The sequence below is a fragment of the Marmota flaviventris genome, chromosome 8, assembly GCF_047511675.1.
Source record: "Marmota flaviventris isolate mMarFla1 chromosome 8, mMarFla1.hap1, whole genome shotgun sequence".
NCBI lineage: Eukaryota > Metazoa > Chordata > Mammalia > Rodentia > Sciuridae > Marmota > Marmota flaviventris.
In genome coordinates this window covers 46,564,335-46,572,938 of record NC_092505.1, presented here as the reverse complement: position 1 = coordinate 46,572,938, position 8,604 = coordinate 46,564,335, and positions in this window count along the sequence as shown.

The window sequence follows — 8,604 nt, the reverse complement described above, 5'->3', positions numbered from 1 at the left end:
AAGCCTAGGGATTTATTAAAATAATCAATGGGCCATTAGTTGCATGCTTACCCAACATCCTATAGAATGATGTTGTAATGTAATGTGAATGATGTTGTACTTGTATCGTGTCCAATAAAATGTATTAATGCTGCCTAAGAAGAGTTGAAATAAAGAAAGATACATCAATCTCTTAAGAGTGCCACAAGTTTTCTGGAATTCTAGATATCTTTGGAACTGTACAATTGTTTGTCCCCCCCCCCCCCCTTGGTGAGGAGAGAATGCTTTTAAAAGGGGTAGGTTGATAAGCTTCTTAAAGTGGGGGCAGTCATCCTAAGGGCACACTGGAGCATCAATAGAAGTCACTAGAATGGGTCAGTCTATGCAATAGTAGGCTTTAGATTATACACATTTGAGATCAGAAATAAACTATGTAAGACTTTAGAGGAGAGTTTGTTTATAATAGACATGTATTCACATATATACACAAAGTATAAATATATGGATAGTTTTTATAATTTTTTTATTAGTTGCTCAAAACATTACAATGATCTTGACATATCATACAATTGATTCAAATGGGGTACGCAATCTTAATCTTATTTTTCCATGTGTACAGATTGCAGGATCACATTGGTTATACAGCCACATTTATACATAGGGCCATACTAGTGTCTGTTGTATTCTGCTGCCCTTCCTATCCCCCCTCCCCTCCCCTCCCCTCTTTCTACCCAATCTACTGTGACACGTTTTTCTCTCTCTCTTTTTTCTTCCCTTTACACCATCTTATATGTAATTTTGCATAACAATGAGGGTCTCCTACCACCTTCCGTGCAATTCCTCTTCTCTCTCCCATTCCCACGCACCTCTGCACCTCTCGTCCCTATTTAATGGTAATCTTCTCATGCTCTTCCTCCCTGCTCTGTTTTGAGTCGCCCCCCTTATATCAAAGAAGACATTCTGCATTTGTTTTTTAGGGATTGGCTAGCTTCACTTAGCATAATCTGCTCTAATGCCATCCATTTCCCTGCAAATGCCATGATTTTGTTGTTTTTTTAGTGCTAAGTAATATTCCATTGTGTATAAATGCCACATTTTTTTTCTCCATTCATCTATTGAAGGGTATTTGGGTTGGTTCCACAGTCTAGCTATTGTGAATTGTGCTGCTATGAACATTGATGTAGCTGTGTCCCTGTTGTATGCTCTTTTTAGGTCTTTTGGGATTAGTTCGCGAAGCGGAATAGCTGGGTCAAATGGTGGCTCCATTCCCAGCTTTCCAAGGAATCTCCATACTGCTTTCCAAATCGGCTGAACCAATTTGCAGTCCCACCAGCAATGAACAAGTGTACCCTTTTCCCCACATCCTTGCCAGCACTTGTTATTGTTTGACTTCATAATGGCTGGCATTCTTACTGGAGTGAGATGGTATCTTAGAGTGGTTTTAATTTGCATTTCTCTGATTGCTAGAGATGGTGAGCATTTTTTCATGTATTTGTTGATTGATTGTATGTATGTCCTCCTCTGAGAAGTGTCTGTTCAGATCCTTGGCCCATTTGTTGATTAGGTTATTTGTTTTCTTGTTGTTTAATTTTTTGAGTTCTTTGTATACTCTGGAGAGTAGAGCTTTATCTGAAGTGTGAGGGGTAAATATTTGTTCCCAGGATGAAGGCTCCCTATTTACCTCTCTTATTGTTTCTCTTGCTGAGAAAAAAACTTTTTAGTTTGAGTATGTCCCATTTATTGATTCTTGATTTTAACTCTTGTGCTATAGGTGTCCTATTAAGGAATTTGGAGCCCGACCCCACAAAGTGGAGATTAGGGCCAACTTTTTCTTCTATTAGACACAAAGTTTCTGGTTTGATTCCTAGCTCCTTGATCCATTTTGAGTTAACTTTTGTGCAAGGTGAGAGAAAGGGATTCAATTTCATTTTGTTACATATGGATTTCCAGTTCTCCCAGCACCATTTGTTGAAGATGCTTATCTTTCTCCATTGCATGCTTTTGACATCTTTGTCTAATATAAAGTAGTTGTAATTTTGTGGATTGGTCTCTGTGTCCTCTATTCTGTACCATTGGTCTACCTCCCTGTTTTGGTACCAGTACCATGCTGTTTTTGTTACTATTGCTCTGTAGTATAGTTTAAAATCTGGTATCGCTATACCGCCAGTTTCACTCTTCCTGTTTAGAATTGCTTTTGCTATTCTGGGTCTTTTATTTTTCCAGATGAATTTCATGATTGCTTTTTCTATTTCTGTGAGGAATGCCATTGGGATTTTGATTGGCATTGCATTAAGCCTATAGAGTACTTTTGGTAATATGGCCATTTTAATGATATTAGTTCTGCCTATCCATGAACAAGGTATATCTTTCCACATTCTAAGGTCTTCTTCTATTTCTCTCTTTAGGGTTCTATAGTTTTCATTGTATAGTTCTTTCACCTCTTTTGTTAGGTTGATTACCAAGTTTTTTTTTTTTTTTTTTTTTGAGGATATTGTGAATGGGGTGGTTGTTGTCATTACCATTACCATTTCAAATATTTAAAAAATATTTATCTTTTAGTTGTAGATGAACACAAATACCTTTATTTTATTTATTTATTTTTAAGTGGTGCTGAGGATTGAACCCGGGGCCTTGCAAGTACTAGGCAAGAGCTCTATCACTGAGCCCCAGCCATAGCCCAGTTTTTACAATTTTATTAGTATAATATTATTTCATTGTGAAGAAAACAAGAATTAGCCTAGAGCAGCCATTACTGAAACACTAACCCCACAATAATTAAACCTTCACTGTGTTTTTAACTCTTCCATTTCTATTCCCCAGTATTGGCTATTTTATGTAGTTTCCCCCTTTTGCCTTTTTTTCAGCAAGTTTCACTTTTCACAATTTGTGAAAATTGAAGACTTTCCGTTCACCTAACTGCCCCTCTCAGATTTGCTCCTCTAATCAATCAATACTTACCATTCAAAGGCGTTGTGTAATGTTTAATTTAATTAAAAGAGAAACCATCATTGGCAACTAGGGCATTTCTCAATGTATTTTGCTGCATCTCTAGGTTACACAGGCTTAGCTTTGCATAAAACTTAACTTAGGGAACAGCAGAAAAATTTGATGATTTCAACAGCTCTCTCCAGTTTCCCACCAAGATTCAGCTTCTCCCCAGTTCTACTTTCCTTATCTCACTTTATCTGTACTAAGGTTTTATCGCAAAGCATCTCTTTCAGTTCCAGTTTCCTTTTTGTTCCCCCCCACACTTAATTATTATCAACAAACACTTAAACTTTCTCTCTCTCTTATTTTTCTTTTTTGAGACAGCTCAGTTTTTGTAAAGGAAACTTTATAATAATTTACATTTTTTTTTCAGTCTCCTGAACTCTGCTTCATAAAGACAGTATAGGAATTAAAATTACATTATTTTACTTTATTCATACCAATGCCAATGTGTATTTTTGACTCTTCCATGTGTGGACAGTGGTAGATCTTGCATTTTGGATCCAATTGAAAAGGCCAATTTTCAAAGAACAGGAATAGAACAAACACTGTGGAAATTGATATTAAGGAATTGTTACTTGTTAATATTGTTCCCTTTAAAAATGGTATTGTGACTGTATTGCTAAAACCTTATCTGTTTATGTATGTGCATGTGTGAGCATATGTATTGACAGTGAAATGATTTCTGAGATCTGTTGTAAGAAACCAAATAACTGAATATTTTTCTTTTCTTATTATTTGACTATGCACTGAATTTCAGCATATATCCATTTTATATTTGCTAAATCTAATCCTTGCTCCTAAATCTGCTTTGTATAAGCACTGAAATGTAATAAACTCTTTTCTCCTACTTTGTATAGATTTTATTACAGGAATAACACATGAATTAACTCAGTGCATACCAAAATTCTATCAATTAAATACAGACTGAAAACATTTTTAATTATTTTATTTAGTATATTTTAAAATCAACTCAGATTCAACATTAAGTGTATTTTTAAATAGAAATTTAAAAATATATTATAAACAATTTTTTCAAAATTCTCATAGAAATAAATAAATGGGCACGAAATAAAAATATTCCATTACCTAAAAATATTTCAAATGTTATTGGTAGTAAATATGTCCCCTTTGAGAAGCTCACTAATATATGTTCCCCTCCCCCATTGTATATATGCTTTGAAATTGGGGGTACAAAATAAGATGAGAATAAAACAAAACAAAATCCTTATAACTCCCATCTTCAGAGATATATATATATTCAAACAGATAATAAATATTAGAAAAGAAAATGAATTGTATAATTTAACTAAACTAATGCAAATCCAAAAATAATATAATTTTTTACCCCTAGTATGCACAACATTAAAGATTGCTAATAGCAAAAATGTGGAAAACAAGCACTTTTATACACTCTTGGTGGACGTGTAAATTAGTCTATCATTTTCTTGAAGAATTGGCTACATGGATAAAAATTTTTAATGCACATTCACATGTATATAGAATTTCTACTTTATTTTGTTTTATTTTATAGTAGTAGGGGTTGAGCCCAACAGTACTCTACAACTCAGTTACATCGCCAGCCCTTTTTATTTTTTGTTTTGAGACAGGGTTTCACTAAGTTGAAATTACAGGCATGTGCAACCAGGCTGTCAGGCATTTCTACTTTTAAACATAGAGATTCATTTTACAGCTATAAGGCTATAGAAAATCAAAGATGTTTATAAAATCATATCTGTTCCAACATTGCCCATAATAGAAAAAAAAAAAAACAAACTGGCAACCATGGAGATATTTAAGGGGACGAATTCCATGAAAAATAGTACTTCTGTACAATGAGCTATGCAGCCATTAAAAAAGGATGAAAAAAGGGAAAATGCCAGAGGCATTTAATTCTTTATTTTTAAAGGAAAAACGTAGAGTCATAGCATGGTGTATATATTTTCAAAGAATCCACGTATGCCATAAATTCAAGATTTTTTTTTTCTTTGAAAGGATATAAGAAATGAGGGATAGGTATATTTCTTAGGAGAGGGATGTTGGAGGGAAACCATGGGGGCGGGGTAGAGCTGATGTCTAATATTTATGTTTGTGCATTGTTAATTGTTTCAAAACCTTATACACATATAATTTTTTCTTACTATGCCAACAGAAACTCTGGGAACTAGGATGATTGATGTGATTTGTTTGTTTTCTGCTTTCTACTTTTCTATTTTTAGACAAATAAATATTATTTATTAAGATTCTTAGAATGAGGAAGTCACCATCTTTTATGGATGGAAATACGGGGTAACCGGTATTGGATTGCACATAATATTTTTCTAGTTAATTACTGCTTATCTTAATGCCAATTACTTAAACCAAACTTATGCATCTGAGAACAATTATTTCTGAGCTCAAAGGCTACCGGAAAGATTTTTCTGCTTAATTCTCAGTTTATCCCCTTACAAGAAGATTAGAACTATTCTCTGTAGCCTGAGAATATTGAGATAAAGAAACAAAATTTAAAAGGTAAAAGAATTGATCTGTAAGAAGATTAAAATGTAAAGGAGAGCATAGAGTAAGGAGACAGATTGGGATATCAGAATTATGTCTTTAATGGCAAAGCAGGCTTTACCACATAGATGATGAAGGAAATGTAGCAGTGATGGCATTGAGTGGCAATTTATCCACCTTGGAAATAAGAAAAAATGCTGTCTTATCATGGTCTTCACTGTAAAGTAATCTGTGCAGCCTCCTCTACTCAGATATTCTCTCAGGATGTGGAACTGCTTGAAATTTGGGGATATTAGTTGTCTTTTCTTGATTGTATTTCTTTGTTCAAGTTGTTCTTTTTACATAGAATGCTATCCCCTACCTTCTTTGCTTTAAAAATGTCTACAATCTCTCTTTACTCAACTAAAATTCTCCCTTTTCTCTGAAACACTCCACTCCATAGGCAGCAGATGTAGAGATTGCTTTCCCAATGGTATTTAATATATACCCCCATTAGAGGATTATTTCATGTCACTGTAAATAACTAATTTTTTTAATGTCTCTTTCCTGTCTATGCCTTGGGCTGCTTGCTTAGCTCTTCCAAGCTAATATATTAATCTCATTTATTTACTCATTTATTAAAAAAATATGTATTGAAAGCCTACTGTGTATTAGACACCATATCAGAAACAGGGACTAGAGCAAGGTAGAAAGCTGAGAATATTTTGCACTCTTGGAATTTGCAATCTTACAGGAAACTAATAAAGAACAAGTAATCACTGTCATAAGTGTCCAGTGAGGACAATGAAGAGTCCTTGGATGTCAGACACATGCCAGTACCTAATGCAGAGCTGTGCAAGTGAGGGAAGTCCTCCTTGAAGGGAGGCATTGTTAGAGATAGAACAGGTGTCAGGCAGAAGGATCAGGGGAAGGAGCAGGTATTTCAGAGGTAGAAGCAAGAGGAGCCTGGGACCTTGGAGGCAGAGAAAGAAATGCACTCTGGTTGGAATGTAATGACCTCGGGACAGAGTGGTTAAAGAAGAGGTAGGAGAAAGAAGTACTTGAGGCTAATGCATGGTCATGCTGAATTATCACATAACAATGGAGTTACCTTATCCTAAGACAAACAAGAGGACAATCTGGTTTCGGTATTAAATAGGAAGATTGGAGGAAGTAAAAGAAGAGGCTATTGCAGTCATCCAGGAGAGAGAAGATGATGATGAGGGCTAGGATGAAGATAATGACTGGGACTAAGAAAATGGCTTAAGAGACTTTTAATGAGTTAGAAGCTGTGGGGCTTAATGTTTGCTTGGATGAGAAAATGAAGGTGGTGAGTGAGTTCAGGACAGCTCCCAGCTTTTCCTATTAAGCCTAAAATGCTAGTAACTACCCCACATAATGATGTAATTATTTTTAAATGAATCAGCAACAATCCTTACAGGTTTAGACATAATATTATTGTATATGACACCATCATTTTAAAAAAGGCCTCTGTATTTTTTCATGTTATTGCAAAAAGTAATTAAAATGATACCTTTGTAGAATAAGGGGAAAAAGCAAGATGACCTCAAAAACTCATTCTAGAAGTAAATCAATATTATTCTCTATATCTGAATCACTAACGTAGTGATTCACGTCTAAGTTTAAAATGTTTATTTGAGGTTTAAAAACATTTGGGAGAAAATAATTACATTCCTGATTATCATTGCATGTCAGTGCACTGTAATTGTATTACCTTTTTTTTAACTTTTTCTATATTTGGTATTTTTATATATTTTCTAATTTTTATGAAGAAAAATTGAAAATAAGTCAGTTATTTAAAAATTCACTGGTTTGAGTAATAGTTAAAATAAATTTCACAACTATTTTTTTGCAGGATCTGAACTCAGCTTTCTGTGAAAACAAACACAAAACAAACTACTGCTATTTTTAAAAGAAATTTTTGAAAGCTAATATGTCTCTCCACAGGAAGTATGTAAAAAGATGCTTGTCCAATATCCTGTCTTTGCAAATAAACTGGTGGCAATGGAATCATTCATTTGATTCTTAAAAATAAATTTATTCAAAAACACTTAAACTTCAATTGAGCTGCAGACTTGAGTCTCAAAATAAGTAAGTGATAGACATTTCTAATGCTCTTAAAATGAAACCGCTGTTCATGCTTCCAAACAAAACAAAACATTGAGTCTATATGACTTCTGAAGCACACACCTATAACAACTTATTTTCAGAGAAATGAGCTCTGGAAAGCAAAGAAATACTTTTCAACATTGTAAATCAAGTGCTCTACTTCATTTTATTCTCAATGTTTATCAATTATACATGCATGTGTACATTTGCATGTGTGTGTATGTAGTCAGTCAACTTCTCTTAACAATACATTTGTTTGTGAGTTATATATTCATCATTATGCTGTAATTTAGTATGCTTGAAAATTTTTAGGTTCACAGTTCCATAAACAAGAAAACTATATAATAAAGGGCATATTTAGAAAGCTATGTAGTATAGCTGTATAGTACTCCTATATGCAAATTATATTTACTTAGTCTTTTTTTTTTTTTTTACTTAAAGATTTCTAAACTTAGGTCAGTTAATTAACTAGGGCCAAGAAAGCTGCAGAGGAATTATCTAGGAAGTAGGTAAAAACTAGTTCCTGAATTTCTGCTGTAGTATTATTTCTTGATCTCAATGCTGATTATGTAGTGCGTTGGTCCTAGATTTATCAAATTATGCATTTGAAATTTCTACAATTTTCTGTATGTATGCTAAAGTTAGAATGGAAGAAAATATAAAGTCTCATTAAAATACATAGCTTAGAAGAAAACAGGAGAATATCACTGGATAGATTTTGTTGGTTTGGTTTTAGAAATAGGATCTTGTTATGTTGCCCAGGCTGGTGTTGAATGCCTGGACTCAAGCCATCTCCCTGCCTCAGCCTCCCTTGTTGCTGAGACTACAAACCTCTGCCATCGCACCCAGCTAAGTAGACAAAAGTTTTTAATCAGGATACACACCAAAAAAAAAAAAAAAAAAAAAAAAAAAAAAGGAAGAAAACCCTAAAGAGAATAAAATAACAAACTGGACTACATTATAAACAAATCATCTTCATGAGGAAATACCATTAATTGAATGACAATGGCAAAAAGAAATATTTGAACATGA